Below are 19,768 nucleotides of genomic sequence, written 5' to 3'. Positions count from 1 at the left end.
TAAAAATTTATTAATGCCCTTTTTGAGGTTATATGAATGAGAGATAAGGGATAGGAAGTGTTAGGTATAATGCTAAGCAGAATAAATGCTCAGTGGTGGTTATTATTAAATAATAGACAAAGTTTGTTTAAATACCTTATTGAGAAACATAAGATTTTCTGGAAATTAAGAACATGCTCATGAAGAAATTTATTTTTATTCCTAATAACAATCCATGACATAAACAGATTTATTTGGAAGCCTACAAGGAAAATATCCCTAAATTTCCCACTCAATATTACCTAACACACACACACACACACACACACACACACAATTCTACCACCATTACCTCCTCCTTTAGTAGTCTCTTCATGTCTCCAGAGAAAAAGTAGAACATCAAGTTCCTTCTGAACCACAAGTAAGAGGTCAACATCAGTTCATTTGGAAAAATATTCATCAGTGTTTATACACACACAGACCCATCCACATATACATGTTCAGACACACACACACACACACACACACACACAAAAACACATTCACTCCTTGTATATTTAAATTATAACTTAGCAAATACCTTGATTTAATACTTAGATAACATAAATGATTGAGGTAATAGGGAAACACAACCACTTACAATGACCACAAGAGTCATGCTCTTCTTTTGCTCTTAACAGTTTCTAGTGGACTTGTCTGACACACACATTTCATACTGAATGGAATTCATATTACCATAAAAAACGAAGGGAAAGGGGCAAAGGCAGGAGGAGACAGAGAGGGAGGAGAGAGAAAGAGAAAGGAAAGAAAGGAAGAGTTGGGCACGTGTGTGGGTTGAGCTTGCAAGCTGGGTCAGTTTGGAGAAGACAATTTTTTGAGCACCTAGGGCTTGTCAGACTAACCCTAAGTGTGTGTTTTGCGAAATGGGTAATGATTTCTCTGCCAGGGATATTATTAGAATGAGTGGAGTTCCAGATCTGACTAATGTTTTCTTCTTGGCTCTCTTACTTCTTCAGCACAAACATCTGAGGTTGTGGTGATTTTAAGTGTGCTCCTGAAAGCATAACAAAGTTTCTACTTTATTTCTAAATTTCTTGATGTTTACAACAAATTCAAGAGTTAACTGACATCTGCCCCATCTATCACAAACTTTGTGGGTTTTAAGTCCTTCTCCCTTTCAGTACCACCATTCCAACCACAGCAACCTCCATGCAGAGCCTGGAAAATAGGATCATAGCCCATGCAAATTCTGCACCACACTGGGAGATTTGTACTTTATCATTTGAGGCAGCCTGTGTTGGGGAGACACTGGTAATCAAGGGAAAAAATGGTTCTGAGCAGTACTTCCAGTTGAACTTATCCTTAAACAAAGTAACAAAATACCAGAATATGTTAATGTCTGAAATGATTGTTGTGTCAAAGAGTCTACATGTGTATAGATATATAATAGTTAATAAGCTGAAGAAACATTTGGTAAAACATCACTTTGGATTAATATTGATTCCAGGAATAAGTAAACAACTAAAAGCAACAAATGGTATAGCCACATATCTATATGACTCCTTCATTTCACATATTTACACATGGAATTGAGGTCTGGAGATTTTAACTGACTTTTACAAGGTTATGGGCAAACTAAAATGAGCTTTGTTTACAGGCAATTGGAAACACAATGTAACCAAAGAGGTTATGAAAATTAATCAACCAAAGAGTACCACTGTGAGACGGGAAAACTACTAGAAAGGTATATGTAGGAGAGCTCTCCAGGTTCAACCAAGAATTGGGATGATATTCCTCAAGACCTCTTTCACTCTTCACAGCTCACCAGGAAGTTTTTAGGTTAAAAATCAAATTCTTAAATTCCCTGAGCCTAGAAGTGGAGTACTCTGATGAGAAAGAAGCCTATTTTAATCACCAGAGATATTTGAGTTAAATTGATAAAATTTATTTTCTTCTAAATGTAACTAAAGAGGTTATGAAATTAGGAAAACTACCCCATTCATAATAGCCTCAAAAAAAAAGAAATACTTGGGAAATCAATTTAATCAAAGAGGTGAAAGACCCTCTTTGACAAATAGTGCTGGGAAAACTGGAAATCCATATGCAACGAAACAAAACTAATCCCCTCTCCCTCACCATGCACAAAATTCAACTCAAAGTGGATCAAGCCAGAATTAGCCAGAAACCCTGCACCTAACAGAGGAAAAAGTAGGCCAAAATCTTCATAATGTCGGATTAGGCCCCAAATTCCTTAACAAGACACCAAAAGCACAAGATATAAAATCAAGAATCAATAAATGGGAGGAATTCAAACTAAAAAGCTACTTCTCAGCAAAAGAAACAATCAATGAGGTGAAGAGAGAGCCTACAATTTGGGAGCAAATTTTTGCCACATGCAGTCAGATATAGCACTAATCTCCAGGATATATAAAGAACTCAAACAACTTGCCACCAAAATAACAAACAACCTAATCAATAAATTGGCTAAGGAGCTGAATGGACACTTCTCAGAGGAAGTTATACAATTGATCAACAAATATATGAAAAAATGTTCAACATCTTTAGTAATTAGAAAAATGCAAATCAAAACTACTTTAAGATTTCATCTCACTTTAGTCAGAATGGCAGTCATCAAGAATACAAACAACAATAGATGTTGGAGAGGATGTGGGGGAAAAGGCACACTCATACATTGCTGTTGGGACTGCAAATTGGTGCAGCCAATCTGGAAAACAGTATGGAGATTCCTTAGAAAACTGGGAATGGAACCACCATTTGACCCAGCTATCCCATTCCTTGGTCTGTACCCAACGGACTTAAAAACAGCATACTACAGGGATGCAGCCACTTCAATATTTATAGCAGCACAATTCACAATAGCCAAATCATGGATTCCCTTCGATAGATGAATGGATAAAGAAACTGTGGTATATATACACAGTGGAATATTACTCAGCATTAAAAGAGAATAAAATTATGGCATTTGCAGATACATGGATAGAGTTAGAAAATATCATGTTAAGCGAAGTAAGCCAATCCTCAAAAACCAAAAGTCGAATGTTTTCTCTGATAAGTGGATGCTAATCCATAATGGGGGTCATGGGATGAGTGGAGGAATTTTGGATGGGCCAAAGAGGAAGGAAGAAAAGGGAGAGGGCATGGGAATAGGAAAGATGGTGAAATGAGGTGGACATCCTTTCCTTAGGTACATGTATGATTGCACAAATGGTGTGACCCTATTTTGTGTACAACCAGAGAAGTGAAAAATTGTGCTCCATTTGTGTACAATGAATTGAAGAGCATTCTGGTGTCATATATAACTGATTAGAATAAATAAATAAATAAATGTCAGCATGTATGTAGCTCTTTTGTAACAAGGTAAAAATAATGAAGTTATTAATAAATAACATTAGTATAATAGAAAATAGTTGTGCTATATTTACCCAATAAATTATAACATTATGCTTAGCTATAAAAAAGGTTCCTAGGAATTTAAATGTTATTAACGTTATCAACACATTAGCACATTTCTTAAATAAAAAGTAAAAGTTTTGAGATGTAAAGATATAGTGTCAGGTTCATTTTTCATCTCCCATCATATTCAAAACAGGTACCAGAAAGAGTTACTCTGTTATTTCAAAAGATCTGGGATGGACTAGCCAAACTAAGCCAAGTGACTGTTCTGCTAAAATAAGGGCTCTGAGGCTCAGGATTCCCCAAGAAGCAAACATTTGTATCTGTTAGGGGAAGTTATTAATGGTCTTGACTATTTGGAAGAAAAAAAGAAAGGGAGATAAAGAAACAAACTCTAAATCATAACAAATGTTGTATTAAATACTTTGTGAAAACAAACATAGTATTGATAATATTAGTTAATTTGGGTAGCTTTTAACAAATGAACATTCTTTTTCAAGACTGTAAGTTCTATGTAAAATAATACAAAGCAGAACATAGACTGGAACATTTCCCCAACAGAGGGACTTACAGAAACTTTTTGTTTTTTCCAAATGGAAGATATGGCAGACCAATCTTATATAGTTAAATAGTCTATGTTTGTCATATCAAAAGTCATGAAAAAAACCCTAAAAGCTTTTTTTATTTCCTTTCTTGGAGGAAAATTACATAGTAAATAGTGCACATGGTTAGTGAAAGTATATGTGTGCAGCATAACTCATCTTTGAGAATAAGCAACGAGGACTCACCTGAGATTTAGAAAGCTATATTCCTTTATTGTTTAAGGAGCAGTCATGAATATCATAATCACCAATGGAATGCAACCCAATGTTTGATTGACTGGTTCAAAAAATTGACAATCGTGTCAGTCTTTATATTATTAAGGGGTTAATAATGGTCCCATTTAATATGTTCCCCTGAGAAAATTTTGGTTACAATTTCATAACTCTGCAAATTCTAAATATGATTTTCAGATGGGTTTACCCACAATTCACTCAAGCAAGCTTTTATGACATGAAAAGGAGAGAGAACACATTTTTTTCTCTGAAGATTGAAATGCTGATATAATTCCACTTCTCTAAAAGGAGTTATTGCCACAGAAGTTAGATATTAAAATATTTTCATCCTTTGGGGAAGTATATAGGTCCCAGAAGAATATACATCCATACTATAATGTTCAAGAATATCCTCTTGCACAGTTTATATTAAGGCTGGCGGAATGGCCCCATCACTGTTCAGTTGTATTACTAGCCTATTTGTTATCACACAAATAACTTAAATAGAGAAAAAATAAGATATTAAATTTGAAACTGAAACTTATATTTGGGCTAATTATTCTCTTGAAGTTACACGGTCAGGTTCCTAAATACTGTATAAGGGACAAGTATATAGACAATCTTTTTTTAAAAAAATCATGCATACAAACATGAAACAACTAGTATGTATCCCATTCTTTTTAAGAAAATAGGCACGGAACTCTTGGTTATGGGTAAGCAAGGAGAATGACTTTTCTCTAAAAAGCTAACATAAAACTGAATAAAACTGACAAAAATTATCTTTTTAACACTCTGAAAACCAACCAAAACCATAAAATAATCTTTGAAGTATTTAGGCTGGAAAAACTGCTAAACTCCGGGATGAGGATCTGTGGCATTCTGAACTGAAGCTACTTACATATTCCACTCTCTCTCCCAAGTAAGAACAGACATTTTTTCCCCAGGCAGATCAGGACATGAGAAATGGTAGCTTCTCTGTCAAGTTTAATGGGGGCTTGCTCAAGTTGCAATGATGGGAGACAATTACTCCTTCTAGCATTTCTGATGGTCTCTGAGGTGGATAAACAGGGAAGGGCAATAGTTTTACTGATCTGAGGTTGTAGTCATGGTTGGAGTATGAGCATAAGACTATGTATATGTGGATACTAGAGTCACCCATTCCTGATCAACCCTGAAGCAGACAGAAGATAAGAAAAGGTCCAGTGAAAAGCAGAACTGAATCTGAAGTAGACTTGAAAACAGCCTAACTTTGAGTGAGCTCCCCTGCCCACCTAGAGAAGCTATCTCCTGGCAGAGGACAAAGTCTTACTGGCTCTAAGTGTTTGAGCATGGCTCTGTCCAAACACTAAGTTATACAGACACAGGGAAATCCTTAGGAGTCCATGCTTGTGTGTGTGTGTGTGTGTGTGTGTGTGTGTGTGTGTAGATATAATATATGTATAAATTTATATATACATTATATACTGGTATTTATAGTTGTGTGTGTTTGTGTGTGTGTTAACCAAGCAGAAATAGCATGTATAAATGGCTAGGGAGAAAAATGTCACCAATATTGCCCAGGAAAGTTACTAAATAAACAAATAAAAAAGAACAACAATAATAATCTTCAGAAAATTTTTAAAAAGTCAGAACCCAGACTCACTTCAGCATATTATCTAATATATTTAGTTTTAAACAAAACAATTATGATATGCAAAGAAGTAAGGATATGCGATCTATATTTAGAAAAAATGCATTCAATAGAAACCATCTCTAACTATCCCCCCGTAGTGGATTTTGCAGACAAAACATACAAATACTCTCCTTTTAAAAGCATTTATTTAGTTTAAAGAATGGAATAAAACTATATTTAAAGAACTAAAGGGATGTATGACAGCAATAAATCAATAAATAGAATCTTCAGTAATGGGATAGAAATTAGAAAACATAAACCAAACGCATATTTGGATTTGAAAACAAATGAAAAACTCACTAAAAGTTCTCAGTAGCAGATTCAAGATGGTACAATAAAGAACAAATGCACTCAAAGATCAGTCAGCAGAAATTGTCTCAGCTGAAGAACAAAGAGATCTTTGGGATGTCAAGTCTGCCATTACACAGATAGTGGGAGTTAAAGGAAGCAAGATAGAGAAGGTAGCAGAAAAAAGTATATGAAAACATAATAACTGAAAAACTTACCAATTTTGATTTAAAATATTAATCTTGCACATCCAAGAATTCCTTTGGCCTGAAAATCTCCTCCCTGGCATTGTGTGTGTGTACTCTCAAGGGACTCCTAACACTCCTTGACTCTCTTGCATACTTTCCTTATTCAGAGGAAGGGAAAACTTTCTTGATGTGTTTCACATGCTATGGAACTTAAATCTTTCTCTATTCCACAATCTTACATAGGATTCCGCCTATTTACATAGACCATCAATAAACAAATTTTCAAAATTTATTACATTGTTTCTTTATTTCTATTACCTGGTTACATATTTCATCTGGATATTTCACTAGCATCTTGGGTGTAAATGGAAATTTTTATTTAGTTTCTCATTTCAGTAATATCATGAACACTAAGAGTGGACAACAAGCAACATAAACTTCAATTTACCTCTCCCTCAACTTTATTTTACCGCCAGCTCCTGACAATTCTACTGGCAATTGTCTCTTTCCTATTCACTCCAACTTATACTTCCCTAGTACAAGATTTCATTACTTGCTCACCTGGATTGATTCTATATCAGTAATTAGTTTTCATGACACTCTCCTCTTTCTAATGCATCCAAAACATAGTAATCACATAAATATTCCTAAAGCACAGCTTCAATCATTTCACTGTTAAAACAACAATGAAAAGATTTGATGGTTTCTTATGGCTCATAAAAAAATCTGAATTTCATAACAGAACATTCCTTTTCAAACTGTATTTGCCACTTTCCTTCACCAACCCAAATTCCAATTGTAAAAAAAAAAATGGGTATTTTCTTCAGTTTAATTGGAATAAACTATGAGGTATAAAAAAAGAAAGAAATGGTGGGAGGGGGGAAGGTTTATTACTTGTGGGTGGGTACAAGTTTCCTGACAACTTGTAAATCTTCTTAAGAATTAACATTATGTAAGTTTTTGGAAGTGTAGAATGGCCACATCAGCTATGGGAAATGAAAAGTTCAGGACACGTGGCCATGGAATATGGTGAACAGATGGACAAGGCTTGGGTAGAGGAGATCCCACCCTGGACTTTTTCAGTCAGTTATAAACTAGATGACAAACTGATTTCTCCACTGAACCCGAGCAAGTTAACAGTAAATGGGTAAGGAGCAGTGCTTCTAGCACAGGGTTCATGAGACAAATAAAGATTAAAGCAAACGTTTCTGGAATACTCAGTTTTGATATTTGGAACCATGGAGAAACTTGCAGTTCCAGATGGATCTGGGCAAGCCCTCGGGGTAGAGAGACACCTGTACCTCCATAATGGGAAGCTGGAGAATCTCATTAATTGGCTTGAAGCTGTTTTGTTTTTATGGGCATGCAATCACCTGTTCACTGTTTTGCTGGAAAATAGAGAAGATCTTTTCATCACTCTATAGCTTTGTGAATGGAATAAGCTTTTGCAAATTAAGTTACAAAAACTCTGCAGCTGGTTGGGTGTGGGTCAAATTGTTTAGCTAAGCTTCCTCTTTTTTCTATATTTATGCCAAAGTTAATTTTAGGTTCAATGTAAGAATTACAATGCATTCTGAATTCATTGGATCCAAATTTAAAATATTTCAGAAGAAAGGATGCACATTAACTAAAGATAAATAGAGGCAAAGCAGGAAAGCTGATCAGAATGGCAAACAGAAGTGTGGAAAACAACAAAGCTCCAAAGCAAAGAACTCATGAAGCTAATACTCTGTGGTGGTTGTCCTTTACCTTACTAGACAGTTGCTGAAGGTATAATCTTCATTATTATACAAGGTTTCAAATGCCTCCTCCTTACCTACCAAGGGCATTACTGAATACAGGGAAAAAAAGCCTAAATAAACCAGACTAGATTGACTTAATATTAAATGTCTTCAAAAACAAAAAATCTAAATAAAGTAGAATAGATTGACTTTATATCGAATGTCCTCAAGCCATTTCAGAAAAAAAAACAAATTTATAGAATATTTTTGTTTACTAATAGTCATGAGAAGTAGCCAAACCATTTTATGGAGTTACATCTAAAATATAGTCTTCATAAAAACAACTTTTCTATGTTCAGATGAGCAAGACTCTTACTAAAATTAAATCACATTATTTAGTATTCTGTAGGTCTGCATAGCATTTTCTCATTCAACTGTTCAGATTCTCTCTATGTCATCACAAACCTTTTCAGCAGGAACATAGTTTCTATTAATATACTGTGCAATATATATATATATATATATATATATATATATATATATATATATTTAAAATTTCTTCCTCTAAAACAAAGATGTATTTATAGTAAAATTAAATATAGTCAAAGTAAAATTCTTTCTGAATTCTAAAGAAGTTGATATCTCACTACAAATGTATACTGAGAACAAGAATATGCTAAAAATAATCCTGGAAGAGGCATTTATGACTAAGTACTATTAATCAAGTTTATGGGCGGCCATAATTTTGAACTAACTTCCTGCACCAGGCCCCAGCAGACCAGACCAAGCACAAATGGAGTCACCCATGCTGTGTTACAGGACCAAACTGAAACTTTAAGCAAGCAGGCAGATCACCAACAGATCAGTTTTACCTGAAAACAGGAGATTCATGACAATCAGTCAAAAAGAGACCAGTCTTCCAAAATCAGCATAATAGTCCCCAATGCTCACTTAAAGTGACCAAGAGTAGCTTTTTTAGTTGTTCTACTTCCTTGTTCCCACCTTACAAAAATCAACCATTCTAGAATCACAATATCACCATCAAAAGTCAATTGGATGTTTCAATTAAATTTGTTACAATTTTGTCCTTTGATAGTACAGTCAAATAGAAGAAAATAAAACAATACCTTCATTGAAGAGAGTCTTACTCTCTAGATACAGTTTGTGAAATCGGGGCATGTGCGAATTAGGCCAACGGGAAATGGAATTTTTTGTGAATCACTTCAAATGGTAAAATGAAGTGGAATCCTTTGTCTCTCAGAGTGTGATCTGACTTTAATTCTGCTGAAAAGTAGCAGAGTAATTTCAAGTTTTCTTTAAGCTGATTAAAGTGGAAATTTGCCCACTTGCAGTCACGATGTTGAGGATAAAAACTCATTTATTCATCAATAGAAAATTGTGTTGTATGCTAAAGGTATAAATATAAGAGATTGTTCTCAAGAATATCAGAATCTACTACTGGGAGAAAAATGTGTAAACAGATTAGTGCAACAATGTTCACTAAGAGAAATACAATACATTAAAATATAGCAGCTAAGATAGAGACCTTTGCAGCAAAACTGCTTTTGAACATAGCAGTGTTTTGCAAACAGCATTGTCTTACCTCTGGGTAAGGAACAAATGAGAAGTAATGAAACTAGAATGATATTTTTGAATTTATAAGAGAGAATTTTATAAATTTATGAAAGTAAAACAGGATGCATTCTTAAATAATACTTTCATAAATATGATGAAAAAGATTGGGGTTTGAGTGTTAGAAGGATTCTCTATGGGTGTTGGCTTTTTTTTATGTAGTAGCTTCATGGACTTCATAAAGTTTTACCTTTCCTGAGCCTTGTTTTTCTTTTTAAACTAGATATTGTACATACCATGAAGAATAGTTGAGGTGCAGCAAAAGTCAATTGTTACAAATTTGTTATTTGACTGTTACAAATTTGTCATTGGCTTGGTGGAACTGAACTTAGACTCCTCATGATCAAGACAATCAATATAGCCAGATTCATCAACCTATCTTTATGCAGTTGATTGAAGAAATCTTCGTATTTAATTTTAAAAGTTTCTTTCACATTAAAAAAAACAGATGTAGAAAGAGCAGAGATTCATAAAAGTTCCACTTCATAATAAATTCCAGAAATTGCAATATTGTCCTTGACTTTGTTTCTTTGGGATCTGTTTTAGCAGTTCTCAAATATTTCTGCAACTGAAAATTTTCCACTCAAGTAACTTAATGAGACAATTCATCACAAATTTCTATCATACTTGGTAAAATTCTCCAAAACTTATAATAACTGTGGATTATTTGAGTTTGTTTCAGACTCAGTTCATATCTCCAATCCCTGTGTTTAAATATAGACTCAAAATAAACAATTACAGCACAGTGATTATGAAAATACATGCAACAGAACTCCATGGCTTATTCTTGAAATAAACAAGTGTAGCCAAGCCCATGTGCAGCTGGTAATTAGAATTATTTCTATGTAGCATACAATGTTTATTGTAGAATAATATTTTTTTAAAAAATGGTAATATTCAGTTTAAATAATTACTGTCAATTTTAGTAACTACAGAAGTTATTTGGCACTTATACCACCAAAATTCTGCTTTTGCTTTTTTCCGCCCCCCCCCCCCCAAGAGGAATAGTCTTACCGATGTTGCTTGGAACTCTCAGTGCATAGTCATAATAAAAACCAGACTGGCTTTTATTATTATTTTATTTTATTCCTTTTCAATTTTCTACACACAAATCACCCCCTTGTTCCCTGTTCTGAGGTAGACTACTCCCATCATCTCCCTCTTGGTATACCACTGGCTAGGTGAGAAGCCAGATGAAAAAGAGCACTCACTTTCTTTCAAACAGCAGGCCAGATTGTTTTTTGGAATTAAGAGATTCCAAGTAATTATAAGATTAATGAAGTGGCTTGTTGATTTATTTCTAGAAACATAAAACATACAAATTACATTCTCCCCTGCTCTTTCTAAGCTTACTCAAATTCTTATCATGTGCTTCATTGTTATCATCTCCAGATACTGTCAGTGAAACTCTGGAACCTACTCTGATGTAGTTGAATGGGTGATATGCCATGTTTAAAATTTGGGGTTAGGTTTACAAATCTCTGCAGCACCATTTGAGGTATTTCCTGGAAGGTAAGAGTATCTGCTCACTCTGTATACATCCTCCCTGGTCAGAAAAGGAAATATCTGAGAAATTTAATTAAAGTTTAAGTGGCCCATATTGTGAAGTTAATAGACTGTGGCAGATGTTACATTTCTGATTTCATAGTATTTAAAAAGAAAAAATAATAATTTGTGGTTAATTATTTCGAAGTCCTTCTATTCTAAGGACTTATTTTATAAATTGTGGTAAGTAAAATAACTGGAAAAAACAACATTTAATGCTTTTGGAATCAGATTTTCCACTACCTAAAATGATTACACCTTGTATGTTTTCTAAGCTTCACTGACAAATTTGGTTGAAGGAACTAAGCCATGTCTTTCTTAATAATCTCAAAGTAAACAGAAGAAGTGCCCATTTGGTGCTTCCTGTTTGGTTCTGCTGCTGGACTAATATTCCCTCCTGCTGCACCAATTGAGGATGTTTGTATTCTTGACCCCTCTGCAGGGAAGCAGGAAAGAATCTGAACTCTGATGACTTGCTGTGCTTCTGGCTTTGATGTGCTGCTCTGGCCTCTGTGGCAGAAGTTCAAGTGCAGAGGTACAGACCTGAACTTAAACCAGAAGCTGTGAAAATGCCAATTGAGAGATTGAGGTTTAGCTGTTGTGTCTCTTATTTCTGTACAAACAGAATTTCTATCTAGGAACACACATAATTGTTTCAACTGCCCTCAAAATTAGGCAGTAAAGCATGCAATAATGTATTTTTCTTTAAAAAAATCTACGTAGAATGACCAATCAAGTAGGAAGCATACATCAATAATGGGCCTGTCAATAACAAACAGAGAATTTTGGAATAAGTGTTCTGAGAACACTTCAAAATTTGAATTCCAAATACTCTAATCCAGTGATTTCTCTGATTCTTCCAGCATAGTATTTGCCCAAAATTCTGACAGGAAACTTCATCCTCCTCCAGATCTACCTTTTTTGGAGCATTAACATCATAGGAGCTAAAAAGATAATTTAGTTATGATCTCCCAGATCACATTTGGAAGCCAGGAAGTTTAACACAATCCTGCATCTTAACTTGACCTTCCTTTTCCTCACTTGTTCACCTTATGAAGGAAGAGTGAGAAATCTATGAAATATTGTTAACATTTTAACTTTCTGCTAGGAAATAACCCTGTAACGTGTTTGGCTCACTTCCTCCTCTATGTCTAGGGCCAATAGCTTCCTCTTGATGTTGTGCTGTGTAATAAGTAACTGAGAAAAACAGGGTCCATTCTGGAGAAGGATGGAGATACACCAGCCGGAGGTACCTGTCCCCCGCCTTCCCCCGTCTTTTCCCTTCTTTATTATATGCACCAATAACCACTTTAGATTCCACTGATGTTTCTTTAGGGGAAACCCATTCCACTTTCCATGGAGTCAGAAGGCCTTCAGAGAAGACCTGCATATTTAAAGATCACACAGATGACCCCCAACAACAGCTTTATGAAACACTGAGAGAATCTCACTTCCCAGCTAATCATTTTGAAGAGTCTACTTAGGGTTTTATTTTAATTTGGGATCTTCTCCCCCTTCCTTTTATAAATTGTTCCACTGGAAAGAGGTCAGGAAAATATATTTAATTTTTTCATCTTTTTAGTAATATTTTGTCTTCGTTTTGCCCTTACACACTGTTAGATTTTGATATATTGACTTTTCTTTCCATAAGTGTTCACTAAATTCATGCTCTACAGCTAAACAGTTAACAGTCTGGGGAGTGCCCAGTATCTGTACATTTGACAAATGAAGAGAGAACCTCACAGTTTTCTTGGCCAAGCAAAAGACACATGGAACCTGACTGCAGTGAGCCAGGCCTTGGCTGCCTCTGCACCCATTCAGAAGACACCCAGTGTCATAGCACTGGATAAAGGCACAAGGCAGTGAGAGAGGCAGGTGGGCCAATGGTCTTATATTGGCATCAGTTAAATTTTTTTAAGGTTTTTTTTTTTTTTTTTTAGTTGTAGATGGACACAACACCTTTATTTAATTAACTTATTTATTCTATGTGGTGCTGAGGATCCAACCCAGTGCCTCACACATGTTAGGTGAATGCTCTGTCACTGAGCCACAACCCCAGCCCCATCAGCTAAATCTTATCAGGAAGACACTCTAAAGAGGTGAACTGGCATGAAGACCACAGTAATTGCCAAAAGATTTTAGAACTCTTAGCACAAGGAGCTTCTAAGATATTTTAAACATAGAGTTGTGTATGTGCATATATGTGTGTCCACAGAAATCGCTGACGGGACCCTTACCTCAGACTTTCCTTTCTCCTCTGGAGCCTCTGACTCCTTGGGCTTCCTGCCTTCCTCCCCTCAGAGCTCCTGTAGGATGAGGGCTGTCTCCCAGTTACCATAGTGATGGGCCAGGAAAGTAATCTAAATGCTTGCTGTAAGTCAGACAGCAATTTATAAACCAGTTACATATTTGAGAAGGCAAAATTATGAAAAACAGAGGAGCCTCACAAGAAGGCAGATGACAATTCCACAAGATGCTTGCATGTGACAGAGAAAAGTTGTCAAAACATCTAAATGTTTCAAGAGATCATTCACCTACCTCAGTTCCAACACAGGATATTAGGTTTTTGTTTTTGTTTTTGTTTTTTTAATGATGAAAGTTACAAGAAACTTAGAGATGAAAGCAAGGTATAAAATAAAAATAAATCATTTTGTGTGAATTTTTTAAAAGGGAAAGAGACCTAAACTAAATAGCTGATGGTACCTTAGAGATTGTTTATTACAATAGTATCTGTGAGGAAGTGCCCAACCTAACTCATGGTAGGCATTTTCTTAACCATGCCTGGCCTCATCCCAGGCCTGCTGAATCAATGTTTGAAAGTGAGACATTGGAACTTTCAAAGTCCAGGCAACCAGCCTGATTTTTCTTTTTCAAAAATCACCTCTTACCAGTGACTTGTGGGTTTGGGGACTTTGATGTCTGAAGAACTTTTCTGATGCCACCAAACATGATCCTGGGCTAGCAGACAACTGGTCCCAACTGTTCAAATAACCAATTGTCCTTGAGAGAGTTGCTTACCACCCTGGGTAGACCAGTTAAAGTCTATTTCTTATAAAAGAACACAGAACCAGAACAGGAGATGTGTGGTCTCCTACTATTATGCAAAAGAGTCATAAACACTCCTTTTTAGTGTCCCATGGTACAAATGTAAATTAAGAGAAAACTGAAAGCAGAGAGATAGGAAAATATACACAATCACCCGAGCCTACACTATCCACAATTTTTGATACTGTTGGTTATCAGTGATGAGTTCTGCTTCCTCAAATGTTGAAGTTTGAAGATTAGAGAAGCGCTGAGGCAAGCATATAAAGCAGGTTTTATTTTTAAAAATAGTAACAGACTTCTGGGAGGGAGAAGAGGGCCATAGTTGGTATCCTGGTATCCCAAGAAGTGACAGCATCCTGCCCCTTATTTATACATTTTAGACTTTCTTTGTTCTCCTACTATCTTCCCTCTTATCTCTTTCCTTCCTGAGTAGTGACTAGGCCCAGGAGACGCCAAAAGGTGAGAAGAAGGTGGACTGGAAGGGCCAAGGTGGAGTGGTCAGAAAGAAAGGGAGCGGCAGGCCAGGGGGCATTAATCAGCAGTTCCCTGACTGATCAGGGTGCTTCATTAACAGCCTTCTGGGAGAGACAGTATAGGCAGGCAATCTAGGTAATCAAAGGGCTCTGGAGACGCTAACATTCCAATCTCCTACCTCGCACGGGCTGTCTCCAATTTCCCAGACCCAAATTGGCCTCCATCTTTTCAGTCCCACCTGATTGCATATCTACACTGACTTCCTGCCTTTAATTATTGCTTCATTTTGACCAGGTATACAAGGTTTGTATGCTCTCTGGAAGAGTGAGACCTACCTCTATAGGGAAGAGATCTCAGTGACCATCAATGAAATCAAAAGAAGTACTTGAAATATCAACTTATTCTTTTATTTGGCTAACTCAGGCTGTTTGAGTTATCAACAAGAGGGGTTGACAGGATTGTGGACCCACCTGATCTACCACTGGTGTTCAACCAAGCCAGGCTCGGTGCATTTTGCACCTACAACTACATGCAGTATTCAGACTCTTCTATAGATTACAAGACTATAAAACCTGTTTCCACTCTGCTCTTCCAAGGCAACTGTGTTTTCCCTGTTTTTGTGAATCCCAATAGCTATAAAGGAGAGTGGACTTGATATTTCACCTGGATCCATTTGACTTCACTATCACTAATCTATATTGCTGGCTCCCAGGAGGATACTCCTTCGCTATTAAGGCAAACAGGGGTGGGAAGATAGGCACAATATCTTTGCCTTCTTAGATCTTGCCTGCTGCTAAATGTATCTTGGAGTCAGGCTGAAAACTAAAGAAAATCTTCCCACAAACTAAAGAAAATCTTCCCATTTGTCAATAACAAGATGAGGAAGTAATATCACATCAAATGATTGTGGAATTAGCAGGAAAGGGTGATAGCAGACATAGCTCTGGGACATGTGTTTCCTGTATGTAGGCATGAAGAAAGTCCCTTTGGGGCCTGAGTGAGGTGAGAGAGGGGTCTATTAACTGTAGAGTTCAGATTCCTACAGGTAGGCTTTCCTTTTCTCATCTGGCTTCATGCTTTGCCTTAGAGGAGTGGTACTGGATGTGGTTTTACTATGTGAGGCATGGAAGAAACACAGCACCCAGAAAGAAGGCAAGAACCAGATAAATCGGCCAATAGAAACTTACTGGCTAAAGAAGCTCCCCTAAGTAAAATTGATATGTTAGAGGTGTAAAGAAGATGAAAGAAGAAGGAATGAGAAAAAAGAGTATCAGAGAAGATACACACTATCAAGCTAAGGACCCTTTCCCCTTACAGAAACCATATAAAATTGTCTATGACCTCTTACCAACTTAAATTTTCTCTTGCTATATAATTTAACTCAACTTGAATGTTGTGCTGTTTAATATGTTTTTTTAATTTTAAATACTCAAAGTTCAATACTTTCTTCAGAAATATTTCAAAACCTTTGTGCTATGTTCACTACAAATGAAATGGCATGAAATCTCATTATCCCTAAAACGAAAATGGGTGAAATAATAAGGAATTTTTTTTGGACACACCTTCAAACAAGAACATTAAAAAACAAATCCATAGATAATTAAAGCATGCCATAGCAACTAGGCATGACAACTGACCCTGGCTAAACAAATGGTCAGGAAATATGTATTATCTGCATTGCTATCACTCTATTTTTCATTTTTCTGGAAAGGCAAATGAGAACTTAACTCTCCAATTTAAAAGAATAGGAATTCAAATTACTTTTTAGCCTAATGGGAGAAGAAAATATTGAATATATTCCTGGAGGAACACAGTGGATGATATTCAGTTCTTGTGTCTGCAATACAGGATTTCCTACTATGTAAGTGAAACTGCCTTGCTAGCAAGGGAGGGGGAGCATTTAAAGAAATCTGTTTGATAGCTGGCTTACACCTGACAATTTACAAGAGAACTGGAAGGAAAATTCTTCCACTGATTTTTTAAAATAATATTTATTTTTTAGTTGTAGTTGGACACAATACCTTTATTTTATTTATTTTTATGTGGTGCTGAGGATTCAACCCAGCGCCTCACACATGCTACTTGAGCGCTCTACCGCTGAACCACAGCCCCAGCCCTTCCACTGATTTTTTTTTAAAGAACAACACTAAGAAAACCAGGGTATAAGCAAACTTTGAAAATATGGAACCTACTATTCAAATATCAGAAAGGTGCAAAATACTGTGAAGCACACTGTCATAATCACTGTTCTGTTTTGCAGGAGGACCTCTGAGCTTTCCTGCAGATAGAAAAGAACTTGCCACAACCAGGAAGTAAAATTTTCCCCTTCTTCTAACCCTCCAACGTGTACTGCATGATGGTTGAATCTCAGAAGTTAGCTTTCTGAAATATCTTCCCGAAGTCTCCCCTCTCTCACACCTACTCTTTCTTCTTCCCTATTAAACACACATGGACAATCGATCATGTTTTAGAAGAAGCTATATGTTACTGAAACCTCAATCACAGATTTGAATTAAAATATTTTATTACTGGATGAGAAATGACTTTTTCCTATATTAAAGAACTCTGAGTAACAACAAAATGACGTGTTTTAGGAAGAATGACAATCATATAGGAACCTTAAAAAAAATCACTCCTGGTGGCAAAGGTAAATCTTTCCTAATGAGGGAGATGTGAACAATAATTTGAGGATGGTAGAGAAGGAATGGTTTGTCCAAAGTCTCACTGGCAGAGGCTAAGCTCCCTCTGGGAGGTCAACTGAGGCCCATAGACTCTTGAGAACATCTATGACTCCATCTTTCCCCTTTAATATCACATTTCATTTATTCTTTCATGTGAAAAAAAAAATGTTGCACACTGATTGTTAGGCACTGGACATACAGCAATGAACAAGAAAGACGGTTCCTACTCTTATGACTTGGACTAGGGAAGAAGATAGACACTAAATAAATAATTATAAATGTAACAAGTATTTGAAAGTGGGATCTTGGGATCAACTCAGGTCAAACAGAGATAAGGAACTCCAAAACTGCTTTCCTAAAGGAAAATCTTGCTCTAATGACCTATTTCTTCAATAATATCTTTTAGCACAAGCTAGCCTGCTGAGACCTGTAGCCTCTCTCCACCTCCTTACTACACTCCTCCTTTGCCTTCTATTATGGGCTGAACCATGTCCCCCCAAATTCATATACTGAAGCCTTAAAAAGTATCCCAGAATGTGATTGTGTTTGGAAATCTATTAAAGAGGTAATAATTATGTTAAAATTAGCCATTAGAGTGGGCCCTAATTCAACTTGACAGGTGTCCTTATGAAGAGGCTATTTGACATCCAAAAAAGACGCCAGAGATGAACAGGCATAGAGAAAAGACCACGTGAAGATGCAGTAAGACCACCTGAAAGCCCTGGAGAGAGGCTTCAGAGGAAGCCAATCCTGGCAGTCCCTTGATCTTGGACATAGAGACTCCAGGGTGTGAGAAAATAAATTTCTATTGTTTAAGCTATCCAGTTTGTGGTATTTTAACAGTCATAGACCTCTTCCCTGAGAGAGGACTATTCCTAACTTAAATTTTTCTCTCCTTTGTTTTATTCTTCACTAAGATTCCCCAAAGCAGATTTTGTTTTCTGACTCATTTAGTTTGACTCATCTGATAAGTTCTTTATCTAGAAAGATTAAACTCTTGAGAAAGGAAAAACAAAATTTGATGTACTTTTGCTTTAAAAAATATTTTTATAAGTGTTAAAAAACAAGAGTCAGAAAACTCCACAATTGAAACTATCCAGAAACACATCTTGATGTCGGGATTAACCTTTGCAATGAAGTAATTAGCAGGTAACTGGCCGTGCAGCCTCTCATACAAGAAATCTGTTATAGGTTTATTCATTCCCTAAAAGTTCTTCTGGTAAAACTTTTCTATTTTTTCTGTGAAATATGATAATGCAATCTCTGGACACTACTCCAAATCCATATTTGTGTAACAAATATTTGAGTATTATGTTCCAGGTATTCTATCAGGGATGGTGACTTAAACAGACACAGCTCATGTGAGAAAGGCACCAGATGGAATGAGAATGTGTATCAGGGGATCTTTTGCTACAGAGTCAGGGACAGCTACCCAGTGTAAGTCATGTTTAAACTGAGATGTGCATGTGGGGGTAGGATTTAGCTATATGGAAAGGTGCATAGAATGACCATCAAGTGCATGTGAGCAAAGAGAAAAAAACATATTTAAGAAACTAAAAGCTGGCTAACTTGATTAGAGTAAAGAAAGTGAAAGGGAAAGGAACAAAACATGAGATTTTGAAGGTAAGTGCCAGAAAGCAGAATCTGATTGGGCCATGTTAAAGATGTTGTTTTCACCCTAAGAGCCATAAGGAAAGTATGATAACATTTTAAGTAAGATGAGGAATGATATGATTTCTGGTTCATATTCCACCAATTTTGTGACAGCTGTTAGGGTTTCTCAAAAAATATTTCCATTTCACTTCTCTCCTGAATTGCACTTTCCTGGTTTTTTTTTCCCATATTAAATGTGACCATGTTAGTATGTCACTTATTTGTTCAATGAAATGTAGACAGATGCTTTAAGAGTCAGTGTTGGAGTCACCATATTCTCTCATTTTCTATGACACAGCAATTGGTAAACCTGAATATGTTGGCTGCTTGTCAGCATGTGTTCCTGAATAACCACAATGAAAGTTTCCCTGCTTGCTCATAATGGATATATATCATGAGTCAGACATACACTTTTAAAAAAAAAAACATTTACTTTTTAGTTGTAAGTGGACACAGTACCATTATTTTATTTTTATGTGGTGCTGAGGATCGAACCCAGTGCCTCATGCATGCTAGGCAAGCACTCTTCCTCTAAGCCACAATCTCAGCCCCAGACATACACTTTTGTGGTGTTAAACTGCTGAGAATTGGGAGTTATTTGTTACTACAGTTTAACCTAGCTATCTTAGCTAATACAAGCATATATATTAACTCCTTTGTG

Source organism: Spermophilus citellus (assembly GCF_964194105.1).
Source record: "Spermophilus citellus genome assembly, chromosome: 5".
NCBI lineage: Eukaryota > Metazoa > Chordata > Mammalia > Rodentia > Sciuridae > Spermophilus > Spermophilus citellus.
This window is presented reverse-complemented; position numbering follows the sequence as displayed.